The sequence below is a fragment of the Lagenorhynchus albirostris genome, chromosome 11 (genome assembly GCF_949774975.1).
Source record: "Lagenorhynchus albirostris chromosome 11, mLagAlb1.1, whole genome shotgun sequence".
In the NCBI taxonomy this organism is placed as follows: Eukaryota; Metazoa; Chordata; class Mammalia; order Artiodactyla; family Delphinidae; genus Lagenorhynchus; species Lagenorhynchus albirostris.
The window spans coordinates 100,775,972-100,803,936 of NC_083105.1; the positions used below are offsets into that span (position 1 = coordinate 100,775,972).

The 27,965-nt window shown below is 53.9% G+C and overlaps 1 protein-coding gene across 1 annotated transcript in view; it reads right to left on the minus strand.

The window, feature by feature from the left end:
• Positions 1-27,965, minus strand: part of TSPAN9 (tetraspanin 9) — a 182,593-nt gene that overhangs the window by 150,220 nt on the left and 4,408 nt on the right. The window contains exon 2 of the mRNA XM_060164317.1: positions 25,146-25,212. The gene's annotated coding sequence lies outside the window, so the exon portion shown is untranslated. The remainder of the gene's footprint in view (positions 1-25,145; positions 25,213-27,965) is intronic.

Here is a 27,965-nt window from a genome sequence, read left to right on the forward strand (position 1 = left end):
ACTGTCCAGCTATGGGCTGGGGTGAGGGGTACTCATCCCTGTCCCAGCAGAGGCTGGAATCCACCAGACCGGAGCCCAGTGCGAGGCGTGAGTGGGGAGGATGACATGTGAGGACCCCCCCTCCTCTGAGTGTCCCTGTGGTTACCTGGCAACAACCGTGCACCCTGAGGAGCTGCGTGGCCTCAGGAAGGGCAGGTTCTGTTTCCCGGGTTTTATTATTACCATTTATTAAGTGCCTGGGATTATGCTCTGCACTGCACGTGCGTCGCCCTGTTTAATCTCCACCATAACCCTGAAGACAGATGCTATGCCTGCCACACAGTAGGTGCCCAGTAGATATCTACTGAATGAATGATGAATGAGTGAATCCTTTTCCCCAACGAGAAAACTGGAGCCTAAAGAGGATAAGCATCTTGTCAAGGGTCCAGCAGCCGGGCAGCAGCAGAGCTGTCAGTGAAGCCTGGCTGAGCCCCCAGGGTCTGCATCCTGAGCCACTGCACTGTTCCCTGCGGCCCCTGCCTCGGTCTTCAGAGACCCTTAAAGAGTTGGTAGCTGTGACCAAATGTGACAAGTGCATCACTAAGAGGCATCGGGTTTTGTTTTCCAAATACGCTCTAATAAGCATGCATTGCTTTTACAAAAGAAAATAACAAAACTTATCAAAATGTTCCTGTTCAGCCCACAATCTCACAACCAAAGGTGGTGTGTCCATTTAAGAACTAGTTGGCCAGTCAAAAAGAAAGTTAAAAAAATGTTCAAAAAATGCAAATAGAGTTGTCTGTGAGGACGGGGGAAATTGGAACGCCCGCACATGGCTGGTGGGAGTTGTCTGTGAGGACGGGGGAAATTGGAACGCCCGCACATGGCTGGTGGGAGCTGTCTGTGAGGACGGGGGAAACTGGAACGCCCGCACATGGCTGGTGGGAGTGTGAATTGGTGCAGCTGCTTTGGAAAACAGTCTTGTGGTTCCTTAAGACGTTCAGCATTCAGTCACCATGTGATCCAGCAATTCTACTCCTAGGTGTTTCCCCAAGAGAAATGAACACACATGTCCACACACACACAAAATTGTATATGCGTGTTCATAGCAGCATTATTCATAACTATCAAAAGTGGAAACAACCCAAATGTCTGTCAACTGATGAACAGATAAGGACAATCAAAATGTGGTATGTCCGTGCAGCAGAATACGATTCGGCCTTCAAAAGGAATGAAATTCTGATACGTGCCATCACGTGGATGAACCTTGAAAATACCACGCTAAGTGAAAGAAGCTAGTTACAAAAGACCACATAGAGTACGATTCCATTTCTATGAAACGTCCAGAATAGGCAACTCTATAGAGACAAAAAGTACATTAATGATTGTCTAGGGCTGGGGAGCGGGTAGAAACTGGGGGGAAGAGGAGAGATGCTAATGGGTACAGAGTTTATTCTGGGGGTGTTAAAATGTTCTAAGATTGATGGTGATGATGGTCACACGATTGAGAATCTGCTGAAAGCCACTGAACTGTACACTTTAAATGGGTGAATTTTATGGTAGTGAATTATGTGTCAATAAAGCTGGGGTTTTAAAATATTTATTTATTTATTTCGCTGCACTGGGTCTTAGTTGTGGCACGCGGGATCTTTAGTTCTGGCATGTGGGATCTTTTAGTTGCGGCATGAGGGATCTAGTTCCCTGACCAGAGATCGGACCCGAGCCTCCTGCACTGGGAGCGTAGAGTCTTACCCACTGGACCACCAGGGAAGTCCCTAAAGCTGTTCTTTTAAAAAAAAAGAACCAGTTGCCTATCTTCCTTAATTTTAACAGATTACAAGGAATCTGATAAGGGGTAGAGATCATGACGTTAACTGACTGGAAGGCCACAGCTCGTAATCTCACTACCTCTTGCTCACAGCCAAGATTTCATTCAGTCATTCAACAAACATCTATCAGTCAGTCATTGAACAAACATCTATCGAGAACCTACTATACGCCATGCATCAGGCTACATCTGAGGTCAATAAACTGCAGCCCACATGCTGAATCCAGCCTTCGCCTGTTTTTCTACAGCCTGCAAACCAAGAACAACTATAGCATTTTTATGAGGTTGGAAAAAAATCAAACGCCAGATAATATTTCCCAACATGTAGAAATTATGTGAAATTCAAATTTCAGTGTCCATAAATAAATTTTATTGGAACGCAGCCCCTCTCACTGGTGTTCGTGTAGTCTCTGGCCACTTCAGAGCTAAAGGGCAGAGGTGAGCAGCTGCAGCAAAGACAAGATGGTCTGCAGAGCCTAAAGTATTTACAACCAGGTCCTTTACAGACACTATTTACCGGCCCCTGCGCAGATGCTGGAGATCTAGGGGAGAGAAGAGAGGAGCAGTCGCGGTCAGGGCCTCTGTTCTTGTCTGTCCATGGCCCCAACAGCCAGACAGCCGGGCTCTGAGGACCACACACTGAGTGTGTGCGGTGAGCACAGAACAAGGCGGCCGACGAGGCCTGCTGCAGGCAGGCTTTCCTGGGAAGGACTGGCCTCTGAGACCAAAAGGAGCAGGAGAAGTGGCGTGTGCAAGGCCCTGGGGCAGGGGCACGCAGCCCACTGAGGGTCCAGACGAAGGCCGCTAAGGCTGGGCGCCAAGTGGAGGGCAGGGCCTGCAGGCAGCACCAGAGTCTGTGCTCCACGAGGTGCATCTCCTCCCGCCCCTTCTCCCCTCCCGCCTCCTCCTCTCCCCTCTCTCCCTCTGGCGCCTCTTCCTTTCTCCCCCTCCTTGCCCCTTCGTGCCCCAGGCATTCCCTAAACCGTTACCTGACTTAGCTTTCTCCGTGGCACTTAACTCTACCTGCTACACATGCATTTGCTTGTTCACCAACCAGTTCTTACACTAGAATCCGAGCTTTATGAGGACAGGAACTTTGTTGTTTTTTTTTCACTGCTGCATTTCCAGCACCATGACCTGACCTAGAGTCGGCTCTCATATAAATATTTGCAGAATAAATGCAAACACAAAACACTTAAAGAAAATTTAAGGACTAAATGTCCTTGATTTGCAACCTTGGGCAAGCTATTTCTTTATGGCTCGGTCTCCTGATCTGTAAAATAAAAATAGTAAAGGTATCTACTTCACGGTAAATAAGGTAACGCACATAAATGTTGATTATTACTGTTATTATCGTCCTCTTGTGTTACTTGTCTATTTTGTGTCACACGTTAAAGGGGCAGTTTTTAAAGCCTATCTCATTTAATTCTCATATAAGCCCCATGAGATAACTTCTATTACAAATTCCCTCTGGACAGATGAGGAAACTAAAGCTCTAAGAGACTAGGTCAGCGGTCCAAGGTCACACAGTAAGCCACAGAATTAATATTCAAACTAGCACCATCGGGCTTCCAGGGCTATGCCCCTTCCTCTATACCCAGCTGCAAAGTGAAAATGCCCGAGGAGGCTGGGGAAAGGGAGCCCGCATGTCCTGGAACAGCTGGGGAGCCCTCATGAAGGAAGCACCCTGTTCTGAAGGACTAAAAGGACGCACATGAGCAGAAGAGTGGGTGAAAGTCATTCTAGGTCAAAAAACAGAAAAGGCGGTGGGGGCAGTTCTTTTCGACAAGAAGCGTACACTGCCCACTGTCGTAATACAAACAGGAGAGGACAATGGTGGCCTCACAGGGCTGGCACTTGGGTGAAACCTTAGATGCATCTGGTCGGACCGCTTGTTTCACAGAATGAGAAACAAAGGCGCGGTGAGTTGGGGACGCTGTGAAAGCTGTGCCCACGCTGACACTTCATCCTTATTCCTACTCGTCTCCTTCCCTTCAAAAATCACAGGAGTACACGCTCACTACAGCTGGAGAAACACTCCAAACAAGAAAAGTGTTCCCCGTGTCCCCACCACCAGCCACAGCTATGTCAGTTTCACATCCAACAGGCTCAGGGTCACAGGGATCAGCTCGCATCTCAGAACAGAAGGGAACCTGCGTGAACTGTGCTTCTGTTTCCATTTCTGTTACCAAGTCTGTCTGCAGTTCGTCCATTTGCTCACTCATTCACTCAGCCGGCGATTACTGAGGGTCTCACACAGACCCGGCCCAGTTCCAGTTACTGGGATTCTGCAATGGACACACACGATAAAATAATCTTTCATTCCTTCCCCACGAAGGCTGAAGACACTGGTTTGTTAAAAACAAGTGGGGGCGGGACTTCCCTGGTGGCGCAGTGGTTAAGAATCCGCCTGCCAATGTAGGGGACACGGGTTCAAGCCCTGATCTGGGAAGATCCCACATGCCACGGAGCAGCTAAGCCCGTGCACCACAACTACTGAGCCTACGCTCTAGAGCCCGCGAGCCACGACTACTGAGCCCACGGGCCACAACTACTGGGCCCGTGAGCCACAACTACTGAAGCCCACGCGTCTAAAGCCCATGCTCTGCAACAAGAGAAGCCACCGCAGTGAGAAGCCCGCGCACCACAACGAAGAGCAGCCCCCGTTCTCTGCAACTAGAGAAAGACTGCAGGCAGCAACGAAAACCCAATGCAACAAAAAATAAATAAACAAACAAACAAACCAGGAGGCCTGATTAAAAGTCTGCTTTAGGAGACCTCCCTGGTGGTCCAGTGGTTAGGACTTCGCGCTTCTACTGTAGGGGGCATGGGCTCGATCCCTGGTCAGGGAACTAAGATCCCACAAGCCACGCAACATGGCCAAAAAAAAGTCTGCTTTAGAAAGAGCTCCCCCCGCCCAGATCTCCTCTCCCACACCATCTGGCAGGTGACCGTGGCCGTGCCACCCCACCCCGGGGGGGTATTCTTTGCAGGGGCAAAGGCAGAAGGTCTGTGGACTGGGGACACCCAGCACAAGGCATTACGTTGAAAACAGGGGATTCAGCTGAAGCACAGAAGGCCGAGATCCCTGCCCTCTTTCCATTAGTTCCCAGGTAGGTTAGAAGATTCTTCTCTAGGGAATCTAACAGCTCAGGAGAAAATACCGAAGATGTTAACTTATTGGGTTCCTAAATGAAACAGGCCAACCAGGTTACCCTACGTGAGGCCCAGAGTCCACAGGACGCTCCTGCCACAGACACACACACACACACACACACACACACACAGAGAGATGTGCACGCACACACGCACACACACATGCATACATACACACATGTATACACACGTATATACACGCACACACGTGCGTGCGCACGGATGCACACATACATACACGTGTGCACACATAGATACACATACACATGTGTGCGCACACATGCATGCACACCTTAATGCCCCATTAAGGTACGCATAGACATGCATACACACACATACACACACACACACACCTTAATGCCCCACACACATGTAACCAGACTACAAGGATCACCAGACTTCAGGAGAAAGCCTGTCACAGGAAAGACAGAGAAAAAGCACACACACACTTTATAAGAAATGGTGAGGAAGAACCCTCCCATTTAGTCTTTTTTTTTTTTTTTTTGCGTTACGCGGGCCTCTCACTGTTGTGTCCTCTCCCGTTGCGGAGCACAGGCTCCGGACGCGCAGGCTCAGCGGCCATGGCTCACGGGCCCAGCCGCTCTGCGGCATGTGGGATCTTCCTGGACCGGGGCACGAACCCGCGTCCCCTGCATCGGCAGGCGGACTCCCAACCACTACACCACCAGGGAAGCCCTCCCATTTAGTTTTAATGAATAAAAGTATCATTAATAGCCTCAGAGAAGTAAGAGGCGATGCTGCATCCATGAAAACAAAACAAGATGCTATAAAAACAAAAAATGTATATTTAGAAAATATAAGAACTCTTAGACATTAAAAATATACTAATTAACATGAAACCCTCAACAGAAGCCTAGAAGATAGAGCTGAAGAAATCTCCCAGACTTCCCTGGTGGTGCAGGGGTTAAGAATCCACCTGCCAAGGCAGGGGACACGGGTTCGATCCCTGGTCTGGGAAGATCCCACAAGCCATGGAGCAACAATGCCCATGGGCTACAACTACTGAGCCCACGTGCCACAGCTACCGAAGCCCACATGCCTAGAGCCCATGCTCCGCAGCAAAAGAAGCCACCACAATGAGAAGCCCACGCATACTCTTGTAACGAAGAGTAGCCCCCGCTCACCGCAACTAGAGAAAGCCCACGCGCAGCAACAAAGACACAATGCAGCCAAAAAGCAAAAAAAGCAATCTCCCAGATTTTGCAGGGGTTGGGGGGAGTGCAAGTAAGGAGAAAGAGAAAGACAATAAAATTGTAAGACTAATCCAGGAGATTCAATATCCAAATTCTAGGAGCTCCAGAGGAAAGAAGAGAGAAAACGAAAGGAGCAAATCAATGAAGTCATTCAAGAAAATTTCTCAGCACTAAATAATGGGTGTTTCAAGACTGACAGGTTCCAGGGAGCCCTGGATGGAAACATATCCACACTGAGTCATGTTACTTCTGAAGTTTCAGAACAGCAGCCAAAGCGGAGACTTTTACACACAGAACACTAGAGATTCCAGAGAGAAAAACTGTGTCACCTGCCAAAGATTAAAACTGGAACATTAGACAGTAACCTTGGAACTTAAGCAATGCTTTGCACACAAGAAAGATCCCTAGCCTAGAACCCTACAGCAAGCCACAGGATCAGTAACACGCAAGCGTGGAAGGAATATTTTCTCAGATCCGTGAGGCCGACGAAGGTTCACAGAGCACCTCCTATGCAGCGCATGCATTTACCGTGCGGCGCATGCACTGGATTACCACCGGCCCATCCCCTAGACTACCCAGAGGCTGTGTCTTATTCCTCCCGGTAGCCTCAGCACAAGATGTTATGGGGCTACCCAAGAAAGGGGGAGGTGGGGGGCACTTAGCGAAGGGAAGTGACCCTAAACGGAATCCTCGGGGATAAGGACCCACAGCACCATGCGGTCCAGGCAGCAAGAACACAAGCCGGGGCTGGGGACCCGTCACAACCCATCAACTTGCTGGCCACAGACAAGAGTTCTAGCTGGCAGGTGAAACTCAAGCCAGGAATGAACAAATCCACGCGCAAGTAGCGCTGGTGATGTTACCAGGTATCTGGGTTTGTTTTAATCAGCTTTTCTGGAACAAGGTGATATATGAGTCGATGAGATACAACCAATCTGAGCATGAAGAATGGGGACAGTGAGGCAGAAGCCTGGCTCCGGGTGTGACCTAAGGGTCCCTGGAGCAGTCTGGCAGCCCCACAGGGCACAGGCCACCAGGACACCAGTGTCTGAAACACAAAGGGGAAGCTGGACCTTACAACAAGCACACGGAAGCCCCGGAGGGAGGCCACCTGGGCCTGGGGGCTGCCCTGGGCCAAGGAGGCCCTCTCTCCTCACCCCTGCCCGTGAGAGCCAGAGCTCGGAGGCGCAGAAACATCCAGGCCCAGAGACTGGGAACGGAGGCCCGGCCACCTGGCTGGTCCGCCCAGCCAGCTGGGAATCCAAGCCCCGTCTCCAGGCCCCTCCCACCCCTTCAGTCCCGCCTGGCCAAGCGCAGGTTCTCACGAGGATGTTCCCTTGCTGGATTTCCAGGTGGGAAGAAGCCGCCATGGAGGAGCCGCAGCCTGGCACCTGCTCCAGGCGGCTTTTGGGAGAGGCCCCCTCCCCCATGCCCGCCCCGAAGGAGGCGCCGGAGCCTCAGTGGATTCCCACGGCCCCTTGACGATTTCCTCCTCTGCAGCAGTGGCGGCTCTGAAATAGAAATAAAGTCAGGGGCCTGCCTGCTTGGCTTCTGAGGCTGGTAACCCGCTGGGATCTGAGCAGCCAACAAGGAGCCTTTCCTTCCTGAAACAGCCCCGGCCCCGAAAGGGCGCTGAACAGGGCGCCCTCCTCCCAGCCCCACCGAGGTCCGGCTCTGCCAAAGGCGTACGTTCAAGGTGGGGGACTGGGGGGTGCGTGCAGGGGGCCCGGCGGAGGGGCCGTCTCCTCCCCTTCCAGAGTCTCCCCTCTTCCCACGGCCAGTCCCCTCCTGGCTGGTTCTACAGGGCCTGTTACTCATCACAGACACAGCACCTCCCAGCTGAGGCGTCCCCTCTGTCTCTCCAAGGTGAACTCGAGGCATGGGTGGAGAAGGCGAAGGGCTGGGGCTGTGAGGACCCGCTGCTGTCACAAACTCTCCTGCCAGATCACCTGCAGCTGGGGTCCAGCCGCTGACGTGCGCTGTGGGCAAGCACGTGAGCAGGCATGCAGGCGCGTACAGAGCACGAGTGTGAACCAGCACGTGAGTAAGCCGTATGCAAGCGTGCGCGTGCATGCTCCGTGTGCGTGTGCATGCAGGGGAGGGTGCAGACAGTGAGTGTGTGAGAACAGGAGACGTGCGTGCACGGGGACCTGTGCAGAGAGCGGGCCCCGAGTCCCCGAGGCGCCGCTAGGTAAGGGCAGGGCGTCCCACCCCAGCCCCCCTCCCCCAGGTTCAGATACCGAAGCGCAGGGTAAACGCAAAAGGAGCGGCCTTCCCTCAGTCCAGAAGCCCCCGTTTCCCACCAGCTCACCTATGCCCTCGCCCCTCCTCGAGGCCAGCTGCACCCGGCCTGGGCCTCTGGGTTCCCTCTTCTGCTCCCACACCAGCTTTACTCTCTGACCCCGATTTTCCACCCTGCAGCATATTTTTTTTAAAAACAAGGAAAAATCCCCCTCGCTTCCTTCAGGAGCAGTAAATTAGAGGATTACGGAAGTGACATTCTGCAAGTGATCTGAACTACTCAGAAGACGGGATGGATAAAATACAGGGCATTTTGGCCCAGATTCACTCAGAAAGAGAGGGAGGGTCTGCCTCCAGGGAGGGGGGACCATCTGCAGTGGCCGCCCGCCAGCCTCGGGCTGAGCCCTGATCGGTAGCAGAAAGCCCAGGCCTCTAAGTCACAGGGCTTATCTAACATGCCGAACACAAGACACGGGGTCCCTGCGGGCCCAGAGAGGCTGCTGTCTAGAGTCGGGGCACAGACGCCACTCCCCAAGCTGCCTTCCCTCATCTAGAAGCAATCTGTCCCACCCTCCAGCAAACACTGAGGTAAAGGGGAGAGCCTGCCCCACACCCCTGCTGGCTGGCCAGCTGAACAGCTGAGAGCGGCCAGAGAACAGGCACAGGGCAGCCTGACCCTGACCCCAGACGCTTGTGCCGTCATCCTAAGCAACCTGTCCCTTCGCCCCTGAAAACCGGACAACAGTCGAGAGCACAAGCTTTGGAATCAGGCTGTCCCCAGCTGGCAGCTGCTCCAGCAGCCAGCTCTTGGTTTCCTCCTAAGGAAGATGCAGGTAACGTCGGTCGTCGGAAGGATCCAACGGGACGTGCACGCCCGGGGTCTGCCTGGTGCCCAGCACACAACACGCACTTGATAGACAACAGTTACTGCTGTTCCTTCTGCTGCACACTCAGCTGACTACACAACAGCCACCACGGTCCTTCCGAAATGAAACGCACGTCCGTCTCCTTGATCTAATTCCTCCAAAGGCGCCCACCTTGCCCACCATAAAAGCGACAGCCCTCAGAATGGCCCTCAAGCCCCTGTAGGGTCTGAGTCCTGTGACCTTTCCCTTGCTCCCTTCACTCAGCTGTACTGGGCTCCAACAAGCCTCACACGCTCCTGCCGCAGGGCCTTTGCACCTCCTATTCTCTCGGCCCTGGGATGCACCTCCCCCAGATATCACCAGGACTCACCCACCTCTTCTTCCCTCTCTGATGAAATGTCACCTCCTCAGGAACGCCTTTCCTAAGGACACTGTTTAACCCATAATATCTGCCCCCCGCCCCTTCCTCCCACCCCCTTCCCTATCTCACTCTGACCCATAACATTTGTCACTATAGATTTTAGTTATTTGTTTATTGGTTGTCTCCCCCTCCAAAACATAAGCTCTTGTGGTCACGGATTTTTCTTGACTCCTGCATCCCCAGAGCCTAAACAGTGCTGGCCCCCAAACATTTGTGGGATGAATGAGTCTCAGGACATTTAGGACAGCCCCACTCGGGGGTTGCCAGTCCTTTAAGGCTTAGTGGCCTCCTCTAGAAAAAAAACATGCTCGTTCTAGCCACTTCTCAAGGTCGTTGTCAGGAGGAAACGACAGGTAAGATGATTTCTGGGAATATTCTTTGGTGCTTTCACAGTGGGGCGCCCTATAGGAATGGAAGACCCCCAAATTATTTATCCAGCACCAACTGAATAATTACTTATTCAGTCCCGGGGTGGGGACCCTGAGTGCTAACAGGACACCACAGAGAGGGGTTTACACAGACAGTCCTTGCCTCCAAGGACCAGTCTGAGGCCCTCGGACCCGCGGGCACGCGTGGTGCTGTTCACCACAGAATCCCTTGCGCACGGCAGGTGCCCAGTAAATGCCTGGCAGAGCATAAATGAGAAAGTCCCACATGGATAACCACACAGAGAATAGAAAGATCAACCACACAAAAATCCTCAGTAAAATATCCGTTGACCTAAAGCAGCACGTAGACAACAGCTACCACAGATAAGACTGACAGGAGCACTGAGTACATCTTCATTATCTTCACAGCAGAGGCAAATGCGTTCCCAGGCAGAAGTCAGGAATTGACGCAAAAAGCCACGCGGAATGGACAACAAGTTCGGGAAACTTCTTTCTAGTGAGTGCATTTCAAGAAGTAGGCCAAAATCCTGCAGATCATGACAGAATGCGCTCCGTCCATATCAGCTGTGATTATGCCATTGCTTGGGTTTTTGTTTTTATATACCATTGCTTTTCTTATGGTCCTGGCACCCTCCAATGGGACAAGCAGGAAACGAGACAGAACACTCAGGTTTCCCATCGAACAGTGAGAGGCCCGGGCGCACCGCTTCCCGCTGAAGCACCTCTGGAGTGCAGCGCGGCCCAGCCATGGGGGTGAAGGGCCGACTCCTTTCGGTCGTCAAGGGCTCCTGAGTGCCTGCTTTGTGCCAGACGCCGTCTGGGCACTGGACAGACAGAACGCACACAGGGTGGTGCACCTCCTCTCCCTGGGCCCCCTTTCCGGGGCGCGCGGGCTTTGTGAGCCCGAACGCAGGCAGGTGCCAGCCCTCCGGGTACACCGGTCTCCGAAGACCACTCCCTCTCCGTTAAGGGAGAAAGGATGCTCGTTCACAAAGGGCTCTGAGCACTGGCTGAGGAGGAGGCCAAGCCCACACTGCTCGGGTTGGTGAAAGCTGCTCTGGGGACCCGGCAGCCTCGGACACGAAAGAAAGTCCTGCAAACGGGCCATCCTCCAGCTCCCCGGAGAGCCACTGTTCCTCCCATCTCGCAAAGTAAGAAACGGAGCCTCCTGCAGGTCAAACTGGTCTGGAGGCCAAGGCTAAGAGGGCCAGAAAGTCCCCAGTTCAAGAGCGCTCCTTATGCCCATGGTGGTGCCTGGCTCGCCCGGTGGGGGAAGGGAGCAGTGCACCAGGAGAGAGGCTCCCGGAGCTCAGGCCTCTCACTCGGGGCACAGCCCAGCACTCGGCTGCCAGGAAGATCTCTCTTTCTTTCTTTTAAGAACTCTCTTTCTGCAAAGCCCTTGCCCCAGAGCCCGCCCAGCTGTGACCGGGCTCCTTCAATGCAGAGGTGGGACAACAGCCTCGGGGAAGCAGGAGACAGGCCCTGGCTTAGGACCCCTTCTGAGCTGTCCCCCTCCCCTCCCCCAAAGCCACCGAGCCGCAGCCCCGCCCGTCCTTCCTGGGCTGCATCCTTAGAAAGGGGAAAAGGCAGGTGCTTGAGGATTCCCTTGAGAATCTGCCGGGACCACCGTTAAACAGGCCTCCCCAGCATCTTCAACCTGGGGGTGAAACCTCCCGGGCACTTCCAGTCCAGGGAGGAGAGGCCCCACGGAGGAAGAGACCCAAGACCCAGAGCAACAAGCCAACGAGCAGTCAAGAGCGGAGGTGCCTGTGCAGAGCCACGTTCGCCAGCACGGGAAGGGCTGCAGCAAGGCCGCCAGGCTTCACTGTGCGGGAGGCTCACAGTCACCCTGCCTCAAAGGCACTGTGTGTCCAGACACAGGAGACAATGGGACGAGGCGCTGACACAGGGCCAGCCCGGATCAATGCGGTGCCAGGCAGGCTGAAGGGGGATGACGGGGCCCAGCACCGGCAGCGGGAGGCCACTTCTGCAGGGGCCCCAGACGAGGCCCGGCGATGGAGGCTGCAAGGAGTTTCACAAGAGTAGTAAGGAGCATGTTTCAGGTGTGTTTTCTGAACACGCTTGCACAGGTGCGTACATGCGTGCGTGCGTGCGTGTGTGTGTGCGTGGGATGCAGAGTTGCGAGGGCGGATGAATCAGGGGCTCAAAAGGAGGAGTAACATTTAACCTCATTGAGTAGAAAAGTAGCTTAGAGAGTATCTCGTGTAACACTGTACCTACTCTTCATCCCAAACAAAATCCCGGGTCACTATCAGTCTTTGCTTAAACCCCAGCAGTGATGGGGAGCTCACTACCTCCCAAGGTAGCCCATTCCTCCTCTGCCGGATGGCTCCAGCTGTTAGGAAGTTCTTCCTGGAACTGGGCCCACGTCTGACCTCCCTGAATCCCCTCCCCCATGGGTCCTAGGCACCTGGGTATTTAGGCCTTGAAGCCACAGGACATGTTTACACCCTCCTGTCCACATCAATCCTGCCCACGTCAGGAGGCCATTACTGTGCATCCCCTCCCTTCCCATAACACTCCATAAAAATAGCTTCCAGACAAAAGGAACATTCCCAAACCCTTCACCCAGTCCCCATGTGGTGCAGTTTCCACCATCTTAGTCACCCTCCTCTGATGAATTCAGAGTTGCCAGTATCCCAACCAGAATTAACAAAACCCAGATGCAGATGTGCTATAAGCTCCACAGAGCACAAAGTGTAAACCTCACACCCAGGGCAGCATTGTTTCCCTTAGCAACCACACGGCACAATTAGCTTATAGTTTCTTCCGACTTATTCATTTGGTCCACAAACAGGAGCTGTCTCCTATGTGCCGGGCACTGGGCTAGGTACAAAGGATGTTAAGGGAAATACCGTATCACCTTTGTGCTCAGGGAGACAGCCTGTGTGGAGAGATAAAAAAAACAAACCAGATGAAACACGGGGGAAAGAACACACAGCTAATGGGGTTTTTCCCGTAGGAAGGCTGACTAGAGACACCTGCCCCAGAGGGTAACGATGCCCAAGGTGAGTGTTCCAATAATGCCAGCCTCAGATTACAGCCACGGTGAAGTGACAGGGACTGGCTTCACCCTTGCCCCTTAAACGACTAAAAAGCTGGACAGAAGGCACAAAACAGCTGCTTCAGACACTGGACAGCAGGCAGCACTAGACTGTAATCCGTGAGAGAAGGAAACACAAGAGGGAGTCCCATGATGGCCAAGCTTACTGCCCGGAGGCAGCATCCACACAGCAGCTGAGGACAAGGAATCCACACGGGGTCCAGTGGTCCCACTGAGTTGAGGAGACAGAAATTGCAGTTCACAGAGATAGAATTTTTAGGGCAGAACTTTGGAGAGAAGGGGACTGCACAGAGAGGGTGCTCCGGAGAAGAGTCCCCTGGCATCTCCAGCTGACCTACACAAGTGTAGGGTAAAACACCACAAGCCTGGGAACAGAACCAACAGAAAGCAACGGGCCAGCCAATCTGCGGGGCTCACTCAGGGCCACATTCCCACCAACGAGAGCAGAAGAGCTCACGACACACAAGGCACTGGGTAGAGTCCTCAGAGGGTGGTGCCTCAGTAGTGAAGCTACATTAGCCCTAGCCTGAAGGCTGGACGCACCCTAACAAAGCTTACAAGCAAGCCTCGGACATATTAAACCAATCCCAAGCAGTTAAGATGCACGCCAGAATAAAGGCCAATACTATTTGAAGGAATGTAACAAAATCCAGCAACGCTCCATTGACAACGTCTGGCATCCAATCAAAACTTAGCACGCATTCACAGAAGTCGAAAAATACGAGCCATAACCAGGAGGAAAAGCAGTCAATGGGACAGACGAAAACATGACAGATGATGAAACCAGTAAACAAGGGTGAAAAAATAGGACAGACGCAAACATGACAGATGATGAAACCAGTAAACAAGGGTGAAAAAATAGGACAGACGCAAACATGACAGATGATGAAACCAGTAAACAAGGGTGAAAAGAAACAGTAATTGTATGTTCCATAAGCATAAGAATGCAGAGGAAAACATAAGCTTGGTGGGAAGAGAAATGAAAGATATAAAAAAAGACTCGAATGGAACTTCCAGAGATGAAAAACCCAATATCTGAAATGAAAAATACACTGGATGGGACTTATTAACATTGGATTAGACACTGCGGAAGAAAAGATAATTGTACTTGAAGATATTAACTCTAGAAACTATCCAAGACGAAGCACAGAAAGAAAAAAGATGGAAAAAAATGAATGGAGCTTCAGCAACCTACAGGACAACATCAAACAGTCTAATATACACATAGTGGAAGTTCTAGAAAGAGAGGAGAGAGAAGGGGGAACAGAAAAATACTTGAAGAGGGAATTCCCTGGCAGTCCAGTGGTTAGGACTCTGGGCTTCCACCCAGGGGCCCAGGTTAGATCCCTGGTTGGGGAACTAAGATCCCGCAAGCCGTGCAGCACGGCCCAAAAAAAAAAAAAATTCTTGAAGAAATCATGGCTGACTGAGTTTTCAGATTTGGTAAAACAATGCTCATAAGAGAAAAAACCATGCAGGATAGGAGGGGAGTTCCAAGCCAGGCAGACAATGACAAGGACAATGGGAAATGAGAACCCGTGTGGAGGGCGTTACACAGACAAACGGGACATAGTGGCCCCAAGTGGGTAGCAGTGAGGCTGGACACTGCTCCAGGTCACTGCAGACTCTGCAAGCCTCACTCAGCCCCTCGGACCTCATCTTGTAGGCCAAGGGGCAACCACCTCAACCTGGACAAGGGCAACTATTTTCTTAAACCTAAAGTCTGACTTTGCACAAGCAGGAGGGTCCAGAGAACAGAAGAGAGGTTTGAGGCCCAGCTGTGACATCTGAGCCCTCAGCCTGTCCCCATGGGGATGACTCAGCTGAGATGTCCACCCTTGGACCACCCCTTTGGAACAAAGAGCGGAGGCAACAAAAACATCCCACCCGTCTGAGAAGGGTCTTCCTCCCCGCGACTCCTGGAACCAGGTAACTCTCAAGCCAGAAGGGACTTGGGGATCACAGACTCCTCACTTTACACACGAAAAACCCAGAGAAGTGACGCGACTGATCCAGGGCCAGCCAGGTGTCCTGACTCCCCGGGGCTGCTCTTTCCACTGACCACTCACCTGCTATGATCCCCACCGCCCTTCCAGCACCACGGACGGCTCCGGATGGCATCATGGGTCAGTGCACATCTACACGGGTCTCTACACACCCATGCCGGCTCCTCCAGGGCAGAGGCAGATGCCTGGCATCACTGTGCTCCTGACCTGCTACCGGATGGGTGCTCAGTACGCGCCCCCTTCACGCGCACTGAGCAAAAGGGTCTCTGGGCCTGGCTCTGGGGAAGGGAGGGAGAGATGAGGCTCCCCAGGGTGCAAGGCCAGAGCTGCCCCGAGCTGCCTAGGTCCAAGGGGGACAGAGAAACAGAGCAGAGAGGTCAGAGAGAGGGCTGCACTGACCTGGCCAGTGGGTGCTACCAGGCGACCCCCGAGACGCAGGGACGAGCTGGTGTGGGAGGGACACTCCTCTGGCTCCTTATCAGACTGGCCCCGAACCAGCCCTGAGCTCCCACCTGCTCCTGCCCGGAAGAGGAGACTGTCTGAAACCTTCCTCCTCTTCCCCTACCCTTTCCAGCACCTCCTTCAGCCCCAGCCTTGCTGTGGGCTCTGGGCTGAGCGGCACCTCTTTACAGGGGTCACGAATGAGCAAATTCTTGAGCTATTCCTGGGGCCTCGATTTTTATCATCCTTCCATTCTGGTCAATTCTGAGAGGCCAACGGCCAGGAATGCCAGAGAGATCCGAGCCCGGCCCACCAAACCCAAAATAACCCCACACGTGCCTCTCTCAAGTCCTCAGGGATTTGGCCATTTTGGGTGCATGTTTTCCTACAAAGCTGCCCCCCTGGCCCTGTGAGGTTACCTCTGAGGCACCCCTGGGGGAGCTGAGGAAGGTGGGAGCAGGGGAGGGAAGGGGCGGGGGATAAGAGAGGCAGAATCCAGGCTTGGGATCTGCAAAGGCTGGCTCCAGCCTCCTCCACTCAACTGCCTGGAGCTCCTGGGGAAGCCAGCCTCAGTTTCCTCATCGTGAAACCTCCAAGCAGCGGCCTCCTCTTGCCCAAGACTTCCTGTCCGCCCCTTCGGGAAAGGCAGCGATAAGGCCCCCTCCCTGAGCTGCAGACGCCTTAATAAGAAGCTCCTGGTTTGAGAGTCCTGCGCCCTCCCCAGAGACATCTCCCACCCCTGCAACTGTGAAGATGGGGCAGTTTTACATCAGGCAAGTGCTCCAAGTGTCCAGGGAAATGGGTAGGATGGGGGACACATTTCTTTTCACGTTGCAAATGCAGTATTCATGCATTCAAAAACGATCGGCGTGCCCACCAAGTGTTGGACAATGAGAAAACAGGCAGAGCATCAACGGAGGGGAAAATCCAGGCCTCTGCTCTTCAGCAGAAGTAGAGACAGAGATTGAGGCGAGTGGTCAGAAGTGCCCCTGCCTGGCAGAGAACCAATGCCCAGAGGCTGCACGAGTCCTGAGTCGTCTGAGTCCTCTGGCTGCACGAACACTGCACTGCTCAGACTGCAGGGCTGGCGGAGGGGGAGGCTGCAGGGTCTCAGAAACACCGGGGTCGGTGGAGACCGGCCCCCGGTCCCCTGCACCGCCAGGTTTAGGGCGTGCAGCACCGAACGCTTTAGTTCCTGACATGAATCAGGAATGTTAAAGAGACTTGGTTTAAAACAACCACCATCATAAGATAGATACACCCTCTTAGGTATTTCTTTAAAGCTGCACCGCCCCTCCAGTGAATGCCCTTGAGGACTTTTCGGCAATGAAAATGTAATTTTTGGCAAACTGAAGATTTAGCACTCTCTGGTGGGGGTCCCAAGGAGAAAGGGCCCACAGTCTAAGGAATCACCTCCCCTTTGCCCCAGAGTCAGGGTGGGGCTCACCTCCCCAGCCTAGCATCCTCCCTCACCCCGGCCCACAGACAGAGCGTCAGGTCCCCCCACTTCGCTCACAGGCACGGCACCATCAACCATCTGGAGAAGCAGTGATGAAAGTGGATGATGAAACAGAGGTAACATCGCTTTTCATTCCAGATTAGGTGTGACTGTCAGGCATGAGGCTTCAGCTGGTCAGGCTGGCTTCTCTTCCAAGCCCTACACTGAGGGCTCTGGCTACAGCAATCCCATCCCTTCCTACTCGGCCTCCAGAGCCCATGCCCGGGTGCCACGGACGCTGCGGGGCCGAACCTCAGGGGGAAATGGGAGAACACGATGAAATCGAGAAGGCCTTTGGTAGCTTAGAACAGAAAAGGTGTGGGACTCACCTAAGCCAACATTGGCTGGAGCTCTTACCACACAGAGCACCAGGGCTCAAAGATGCCTCGGACCCTCGCAGAGTCAGAGTGGCCAGTAGTGGGACTTCCCTGGCGGTCCAGTGGTTAAGACTCCACACTTCCAGGCTTCCCTGGTGGCGCAGTGGTTGAGAATCTGCCTGCCAATGCAGGGGACGCGAGTTCGAGCGCTGGTCCGGGAAGATCCCACATGCCGCGGAGCAATGAAGCCCGTGCGCCACAACTACTGAGCCTGAGCTCTACAGCCCACGAGCCACAACTACTGAGCCTGTGTGTCACAACTACTGAAGCCCGGACGCCTACAGCCCGTGCTCCACAACAAAGAGAAGCCACTGCAATGAGAAGCCCGCACACCGCAACGAAGAGTAGCCCCGGCTCACCACAACTAGAGGAAGCCTGCATGCAGCAATGAAGACCCAACGCAGCCAAAAATACATAAATAAAATAAATAAATTTATACAAAAAAAAAAAAAAAAGACTCTGCGCTTCCACTGCAGGGGGCATGGGTTCGATTCCTGGTCGAGGAACTAAGATCCCGCATGCCAAAAAAGAAAAAAGAAAAAATCTCCTGTTCCTTTCCTAGACTGTGTTTCTCGCCCAAGGAGTTAGACATAAAACGAAGTGGTCACTCACTTGGTGATGAAGTGATATTATAACTCTTGATGATATGGAAGTAAGAATTATCCTCGCAGCCACAGGGAACCAGAACTGGGGGGTGGAGGCATGGGCAGGGAAGTCAGGAGTCAGAGACAGGCCTCTTGGGTCTCCGCTGATGGACAGTTTACCTACCATCCGCCTCAAAGCAGCAAACGCTCAGTTGGCACAGGCTGAGGACCTCCGTTTAGTTTTTCCAATTCCTTGGCCAAAAGGAGCGGCTGAGGTTTCTTGTCTTGCTTGTGATGCCAGATTTCTCCGAGGTCTGCAGCGTCAGCTCTGCACGTTCTCCTCAACACTAAGCGCCGGGATACACTAAGCCCGTGAGCTGATCAGATATCATGCACCCTGCCACGGTAGCATGACGCCGGCGCCCCCGGCACCCAGGGAAGCATCAGGGCAGCTGCAGCTGCTGGCTGCCTCCCATCCTCCAGTCCCCACCAAGCCCTGTCGCTGAGCCGGGTCCATTCTCTCCCAGCACAGCCAAGGAGGAGAATGGCCAAGAGGCTGAGCTGTGCAGCGTGGACTGTTTCACAGTGAACCTTTCGGCCACAAAACATTTCTTTTCCAAGAGGGGCAGAGAGAAAATAAAACACCAAGGGGTTTTCAAATGCGAAAGCCCTCTCAGCCTTTGTTCTAGTTTGATGAATGCACAAACCACCAGGCAGTTGACAGGCAAAAGAACACGGGGCGGGCGTGTGAGGAAAGCGCAGTTCATCAAGGCCAGCCTGGGGGCTCCAGGGAGAGGGGAGTTTGATGGATGTGAGTCCCAGGGAGGACTTCTCCCCCAGCGGCTCCGTGGAAGCATCCTCCTTGAAACTGGAAGTGGCACTCCTTAATGACCCGGAGCTGGCTCTCCCCGCCCCAGTGTTTCCTCCTGTCTCTGTCATTTGAGGCATTTCCCAGGAAAGAAGAGCTACCACGCATGGCAGGTGATGAGAAAACTATACAAACGAATACGTCACAGGGAGTCAGAATGTTAAGTCCATTGTGAGTTGTCTGGGAAGTGAAGTCTGATCCTGCAGGCTGGGTCTTCTCACTCCACCTCTGAGGGTAGGAGGGGATGGGGAGAAAGGCTGGAGCACAGGAGGTGCCCTGTTTGCTGGGCAAATGAATGAATGAGTTCCCAGCAGAGGCCTGAGTCTAGAGTGACTGGCTGGCTTCACTCACTGACGCACATTCTTCGGAGATGCCATGAAAATTAGCAGCAGGTACCGAGCAGCGGAGCTGCCAGCAGCTTCCAGAGGGCAGGCAGGCTCCCGCTCTGCTTCCACAGCCCGCGGGCCGGAGAAGCCGTCCGTTACGAGGCCCGTGCTCTAGCTCACTCTCACCTCCGGCCAGACAAGCCCCTCACACACATCCACACAGAATCCACCTGGAACGACACCTCTAAGCCAGCAGGAGGATGAAGCATCCCGCCTTGCCAGTTTCCCTGGGTGACCCATCCGGTCAGAGGGGGCTGAGAAGGGACCGAGCCTGGGCTGTCTTCCAAAGGTCTGTGGCGTCTAGCCCCCAACATTCTAATCCTCCTGCTTCTGGGCCCGTGCAGGGGCTGCACACCCCTGCCCTCCCACCGCTGCACACACTTGCCCTTGACGTGCCTTTGCCAGTCCTCCCATCAAGAGGCGGCGTCTTTGCCCCAGCCCTGGAGTTCCAGCGGGTGCGGTGACTTGCTCTGGCCAAGCGGCAGGTGGATATACATTGTGAGACCTCAGAGCCTGCATCTCAAGGGGTCTTGGAGATTCTGTTTTCACTTAAAAGGCCGGTTCCCTGGAGAATGAGAAATCATGTGGGGAAGAGAGGCCCAGCCAAGAGCCAACACCAGCCCAACACGTGCCCAAGGGGCTCCTGGACCATCCAGGCCCTGCAGAGCCACCAGGTGGCTGCCACCACATCCACAAGCTCAGGTGATGGGACCAGCTGAGCCCCGCCCAGTGCTATGGGCACGGCTGCGGGAGGACGGCTAAAGAAGTTTCCAGTTAGCGTAACACAATGCTATTTACGGAAATTGATAAGATAATAGGTAGACAGCTGGATACTAGTCTATCATTAAAATACCTACAAGGAATATAAGTCAAAGTGCTAACAGCGATTGTCCCTGAGGGGCAGGATTACAGGAGGCTCTCCTTTTCTACCAGTTCTGGAACGCTTGACCGTTATAAGGAGTTTGTATTATTTTTGCAACAACAACAACAATAAAGTACTTTAAAAAAATTCACCTTGGGGCTTCCCTGGTGGTACAGTGGTTGAGCGTCCGCCTGTCAATGCAGGGGACACGGGTTCGTGCCCCGGTCCGGGAAGATCCCACATGCCGCGGAGCGGCTGGGCCCGTGAGCCATGGCCGCTGAGCCTGCGCGTCCAGAGCCTGTGCTCCGCAACGGGAGAGGCCACAACAGTGAGAGGCCCGCGTAACACACACACACACACACACACACACACACACAAATTGGATTCCATGACAAGCTTATTTTTCCGAAAAATCTGTTTTCATCCTGTCATTCCCCTGTCCGGGGACCAACACCAGCTCCCCACTGCTAGTCTGCTGAGGTCAGTCTCCTCCGGGGGACATTTCAGGTACCCCAGAGTGAAGAGGCCCCGCCTTGACAGCTTGCTCCTCCCCCTTCCAGCCCAATCACCGGGCCACGCCCAGCTTGCCATCCACCCCTGCATCCCCGTCCCTCAAGGCCCAGCCCCATCTCCCCTGCATTCCTCCGCCGGTCCTCAGAGAGCGGTCCACCCGACCCTGCCCTTGATGGGCCAGTGTCCTGCATTAGTCTCCCTGCACTGTGGGGAATGACTGCCCCTCATAGAAGACATTCACGGACACAGGCCAGCCAGCCACCGCCAGCTCCAGCTTCTCAGTCTGCAGTAGGCGGGGGGCAGAGCCCAGACGGTGGTCCCACCCCGACTCCCTCTCTGCTGTCCACAGCGGGCACGGTGGGGGTGGCCCTGGACTGGCACTTCCTCCCCACCCGGCCCATCTCAGCGGCAAGCAAGTGGGAGCCCTCTGCCATGGCTGCTAATGCACAGTGACTCTGGCCTGGGGATGCTCCGAGAGATTCCCCTCCCCCCGCTCCGGCCCCACGTGCTGCATCCAGAGCTGAACTCTGGCTTCAAACCGACCTGCCTTCCTGGGGGACCCAACGCTCTTCCTCACGCAGGACTCTGCCATCTGCGTGTCCGATTGTAAACAAAGCTGTTTAGAATCTTCCAGGATGGGACGAGTGGGAAATGGCAAGCCCAGACCTCTACCTCACTTTCTCTGAAGCAACATGTGTCATTCTACGTGTGCCCAGCCCCCCACTCCCACCCGCCGCACGCTGCTCCTCTGAGCCCTTCTACAGGGTGGGGACTCGCTGGGGCAGGATGTACCCTCTCTGCCCCGCACGCCCCCGGGGCTTGCTGGAGAGCGTTGGGCCGAAGCCTCAGCCCCCGCACTGGGGCAGGCGGCCAGGTTCTGTGTTCGTTTCACACTCCCCTCCAAGGAGGGGCATTCACGACACAGGTATATGCTGACCCGTTGAAAGGGCTCAGGTGGGCCTCTTAGCTGAGAGAACAATGTGGGAGAACTCCCCCACACAAACTTGCTAGGACAAGCACACACACACTCACCGCCACACACACGCACTAGTGCATGGCCACACCCTGTCCCAACCTTGCGCTGAGCATCCCCGAGACCGCTCCCCTCATCTGTCCGTCCACTGTTCTCAGAGGCCCGTTCCTACCCCTGGCCCTCTCCCTGACTCTGAACCTGACACCCTTTCCTCCCTGGGGGTGAGAGGAGCACAGGATGTGCTGGGATGCAGCACAGGTACTGGGCCGCCGCCCGCCAGGGCTCTAGAAGGCCGGCCCAGGCGGAGGGGGACGTTGTTCAGGCTTTACAATAATTTGCTCGCTCTAATTTTTCTTGTTCACCTGAGGAAGGGCATTTTTGGATCCGCACAAAGGTGCTGTGAGGGTTGGCAGCGGCCCTGAGCTGCCAAGGCCAAGGCCAGGAACACGCCAAGACCCTACACAGGAGGCTGCGGGACCCTCGGCCTCCCTGCAGTGACAGCCAAGCCTCCCCAACAAGGGGGAGGTTCCAGGAGACTGGCTGAGCTGCCTGACTCTCCAGGCGCCCTGGATGGTCCTCCACCCCCATCCTTTCCTGTTTCCAGCACAAGGTCAGATATTTTAACAAATGCTGACGCTGGGTGTAGAAATGATCACGAGGCTCTTGGAAAGTAAGCAAGTATTCAAAGTGCAATAAATTTCCAGGCACTGGAAGGGGAGTGGGGAGGAAGGCAGAGCGGGGAGCGGGTGGTAAACTCAAAAGCACAGGTAGTATTAAACAACAGACACTCAAAAACCATCTACACGTGGCTGCCGAGTGGGGCCCAAAGTGCCGCGCTGACCGGTGAGCCCCCCCAGACGTGTTCCTTCCGGCCGCCCCTTCCGGGAGCCCGGCCACTGCGGGCTGAGTTTGGGTTGTGTTTTTTGGTTCGAGGGGAGGGCGGGTGGAAGCTGGCCTCCACCAGGCAGATATTCTCATTTCACCAGGCTGGGGCTGTGACGGAAGCTGAAATTATGAACTCGTTGGGCTCGGGTCCAGCGATGGGGCCTCTCACTCCCAAGTGCGTGGGGCTGGGGCAGGAGGCAGGCCAAATGAAAGGGGCGGCAGAGACCCTGCCGCTAACCAGACCGGCGCGCACCTCTGTGGACAATCTCCGCCCCCCCGCCCGGCTTCCATCAGGACCCAGATCACCTGTTCACTCATGAACCTCACCCCTCCCTCCTCCGTGCACCTCGAGGCCAGGGGCAGAGGAGGTTCTTGTGAGAGGAGGGCGGTGGGGAGGCCCCCAGACTGGAAGCGGAGACCCAGGCAGGCCTTCGGCCACTCAGAAACCACGTTCACCAGCGCGAGAAGGCATCTGAGCGAAGGCGGGGAGGAGACCGGCCTGAAGAACCAACCAGCCCGTCACAGGGGACCTAACCAGGAGAGGTGGGACGAGAAGCTCCACCGGGAGCTGGTCACCATCCCACAGGCGCAAGCGCAGGACAAGAAACGGCCAAACCAAAGGCTGTGAAGGCCAAGGCCTTCGGAGAGGATAAGCTTCCTGTCCGGAAAGGCCTTCATGCAGGTCTCCCTCACTTTGCCTTCAAACAGACGCAGAGGAGGACAGTCGTCTGGCTAGAAAGGGCTGGTGACGCAGGCCCATCTGTCTCCTCCCTTGAGGCCCCCCAGGGCGGGCCCCGTGGGTCTCTGTGACGGGGTGGGACGTGCCATGAGCCGCGAGGACCCTCACCCACTTGTCCTCAAGTCCCTCCTCCCTGCCACCTGATTCTCAGCAGACTGGTTTCCCTCGTCCTGGCCTCGCGCCTGGCTGCACAGCCAGTCCTCCCGTAGGCGGTGCCCCAAATCCCAGGGCAGCAAGATTGAAAGCAGACACCCCCCAAGCCCCGGGGGGAGGGAGGAAGACTTAAAATGGGAGCCCTGCATCCCAGCTGCAACAGACTCCAGACTCCAGGAGGGATGGGAAACAGATTCCTTGCCGCAGGTCTGCTGCGAAGGGCAGGGGCAGTGGGAATCAGATGGCCTGGGTGTGAGCCGCTGCTCTCCCGGCACTAAAGACGTGGTCTTAGGCAAGTCTCTGACCTGCACTCCACCTCAGCCGCTGTCACTGTGAAACGGGGGGAAATGATAGCTACCTCACAGGACTCTCATGAAAGCTAAATGAGAGTTAAATTAAGATTTAATACGATTTAAATTAAATTAGTTGTGGACATATGTAAAGAGTCTGAAACTGTGGCCAATGATGACAATGACAAATATGAATCCCGGCATCTGAGTATCATGTGCAAGGCACGGGCAGGCCAGCCACAGGTCCGCAGCGACTCCCGGGACTCCAATTAATCTCCACTGGGACTCAAAGAGGAGGGAACCTTTGGGCAAGAAAAGCTACCAGCCAGCACCCTCCTTCTCACCACACCACCCCACCACCACGCAGCTGGGTTCTTGGAAGGTAAGAGGTTTACAGATCACCCCCCAGGAGGAAGCCACAGGATAATACACACATCAATTAAAACATTAAAAGACCCAGGTCTGGGCTTCCCTGGTGGTGCAGTGGTTAAGAATCTGCCTACCAGTGCAGGGGACAGGAGTTCGAGCCCTGGTCTGGGAAGATCCCACTTGCCGCGGAGCAACTGGGCCCATGAGCCACAACTACTGAGCCTGTGCTCTAGAGCCTGTGCTCCACAACGGGAGCCGTGACAGTGAGAGGTCCGCACACCGCGATGAAGCGTGGCCCCTGCTCGCCGCAACTGGAGAAAGCCCTCGCGCAGAAACGAAGACCCAACACAGCCAAAAATAAATAAATAAATTTTAAAAGACCCAGGTCTGTACGCAGCACCCCCGGAACCTGAATCAGCGCCATCCGCACCAGCGACCTGGGGAGCTCCTGCCCAGCTCCAGCTCCGCAGGGGCCTCGACGCACAGGTGCTAGGAACGATGAAGCTACCAGCAAGACCCCTGGAGCCTGCAGGAGCAGAGACGAGGACCCCCAGTGAGCATCCTGGCAGAGGGTGCCCACCACCGGAGGGCCAGGGGCATTCCTGCAGCAGCCAGGATAGAGGAACAGACACAGGTGGGATTGGTCTGATTCCCACAGATTCTTTTCTGGCCGGCTGGTGGGAGGAGACAGGAAGCAGGAAGTTACAGGCCTCTCCTGCTTCCCTAGGCTCCCTCCCTACAATAAGGGTGGTCAAGAAAGAAATTAAGAATAGTGCCGGCCACCATTCAGAAACAGTGGGGAGGAGGGAAATCTCTCCCGGCTTCCAAAGCCCCATTTAAGGAGCTCATCAATTCAATGTCGAGAGCTGGGGCAGAGAGACAGCTAGAAAATGTCAACATCCCACTCTATCCTCCCTCCCCAAGCCACAGTGAAAGGGCAAGAGAGACTCTGGCTTTAGACAGTTTATAACACGTAGACTTTCAGAGGTCCCAGCACACAGAGGACCCAGACCAGCACTGACCTGTTTTCCTTGAATTTCCTGCGAACACCTTGGCTGCTGACAGATCAGAGAAGATCCCAGGATATTCCTGCAGGAAAATAAATGAAACATTAGGTCATCATTTCGCTGTGAAGCCACTCCAGGGTGAATTCTGTCCAGCAATGGCCACTCTTTGGGCTGCAGTCTCCCATCGAGAACCCAATCATTCAACAGCTGGAGAAGGCCAGAAAGGGCAAACGGATTCCAGCCGCTGTACCAGTCCACTCAGCTGGTGGTGGGTGCTAACGCATGACGGCAGAGACCAAGCCCTGGCTCGATGGGAAAGACAGCCATGATCGACTAGTGATGTCTGCTACGGGTCATTCTAACAGTAAGAGTATCCGTGCCAGGTATTTGCCATCTCTGGGGTAGCGCCTTGGCATCCAGGGATTTAACATTTGTAATTTTGACCACTCACAAGTGAGACAAAGTTTCAAGATATTGAAAAGTGTGTAACTTTACTGAGATGTGAGTTTGATTCACACAAATCAAAGGAATAGACAACTGAGCTGAGGTAAAGGAATAGACAACTCTCTTGTTTCCGTCTCTGCCACATCTAAAGTTACTCTTGAGGAGCAATAAAAACTTGGTGGGAAATGGCCATCAAGTGAGAGATAAAATTGTAGCAGAAGTTGAAAGGGTAGTTAATTTGGGGTGTGAAGATATATACAGGAAACATTTGGCTCTCTGCGGAAACATGACTCCAGAGACAGCCAGGCCAGTGTACAAATACTGCCGTGGATGCAAACTTGGGATTCTAGAAGGTGCAAGATTCAGCTGTGTTTTTTTTGGGGGGGGGCAAATGGGCACTTTTTAAATTGTGATATAACTGGCATATCACATATTAGTTTCAACATAAGGATTGGATATTTGTACATATTACAAAATGATCACCACAAGTCTAGTTAACATCCATCACCACACAGTTACAAAATGTCTTTCTTGTGATGAGAACTCTTACAATCTGACGATCTCAGCAACTTTTTTTTTAATATATTTATTTTTGGCTGCATTGGGTCTTTGTTGCTGTGCACGGGCTTCCTCTAGTTGCAGCGAGCGGGGGCTGCTCTTCATCGCAATGCACCGGCTTCTCATTGCGGTGTCTTCTCTTGTTGCAGAGCACAGGCTCTAGGCACGCAGGCTTCAGTAGTTGTGGCTCGCAGGCTCTAGAGCGCAGGGTCAGTAGTTGTGGCTTGCGGGCTTAGTTGTTCCACTGCATGCGGGATCTTCCCGGACCAGGGCTCGAACCCGTGTCCCCTGCATTGGCAGGTAGATTCTTAACCACTGCACCACCGGGGAAGGCCTCAGCAGCTTTCAATTTATAACACAGTCTGATTGTTAACTCCAGTCACCACGCTGTATGTTACGTCCCCATGACAAGATGCGTTTCTTGCGGGCTTCCCTGGTGGCGCAGTGGTTGAGAATCCGCCTGCCAATGCAGGGGACACAGGCTCGAGCACTGGTCCGGGAAGATCCCACATGCTGCGGAGTGACTAAGCCCATGCACCGCAGCTACTGAGCCTGCACTCTAGAGCCCACGAGCCACAACTACTGAGCTCACGTGCCACAACTACTGAAGCCTGCGCGCCTAGAGCCCGTGCTCCACAACAAGAGAAGCCACCGCAATGAGAAGCCCGTGCAGCAACAAAGACCCAACACAGCCAAAAATAAATAAATTAAATAAATAAATTTTAAAAATAAAATAAATTGTCAATTAAAAAAAAAAAAAAGATGCGTTTCTTGAGAACATCCGGGTCCACGCTGAGCCTATTCTGTGCCCCTCAGAGGTGAGTGAGGGGCCGAGGAGAACACAGGGGCAAAGAGAATCTATGCCCTGAGGGGTTTCCAATCTAGTTGGAGGAGCGATGATGCCGCCCTGAAAAGAGCAAATGGCCCTGCATCCTCACCATCACCCAGCCCAGAATCCCCTCCAGTCCCCCTGCATCGTTTCCTCTCCACCCCATCCCGTCAATCCATTGATGGTCTCAATCCTACTTCCAAAATGTCTCAGGTTTGTTCCTCACAGCTGCCCAGCCACTCTCCCCACCATGATTTCCTCTCTTCACAGACCCCATACTCGCCCTCCACAGGCCTAGCCCTGCTTCTGCGACCCCTACTCAAAAACCAGCAAGGTTCCCAGGCCCCCCAAGGTTAACTGCAGTCCCCCCAGCACCAGCAGGCAGCGCATGGGAGACACTTAATTTCAATGCATGGATGGAGGAAATTCCTTGGCTGGACATTTGAAGCCACCCATAATACGGTCACTGTCTACCTGTCCAGCCTTTTGTCTCTCTGGTTCCTCCCACACAACCCACTCTTGGCCCGACTGAGCTATTCCAAACCCCAGCACTTTCTTAATGCCATTCCTCAGGCTGACCTTTCTTCCCTTCTGTAGAAATGCAAGCCACACTTCAAAGTTCGCATCCAACACCACCTGCTGCATGAGGTGGTCCTCTAGCATCAGGGTGATTTATCCCCCTGTTTGAAACCACATTCTACTCGCATAAGCTATTCACCTTATATTTTTAATTGTCTTTTTTTTGGGGGGGGGCACACCACGTGGCATGTGGGATCTTAGTTCCCTGACCAGGGATCAAACCCGTGTGCCTTGCAGTGGAAGTGCAGATTCTTAACCAGTGGCCCACCAGGGAAGTCCCTGAATTGTCATTTTTTGAAGCCCTTTCTTAACCCTTTACTGCGTTTTATGCCCCATGAAGACAAGGACATTTACCATTTTCATTTTTGCATCATCAGAACTCAGCGCAGACTCTTGTACTAAGATATACATACTAAAGGATCTGG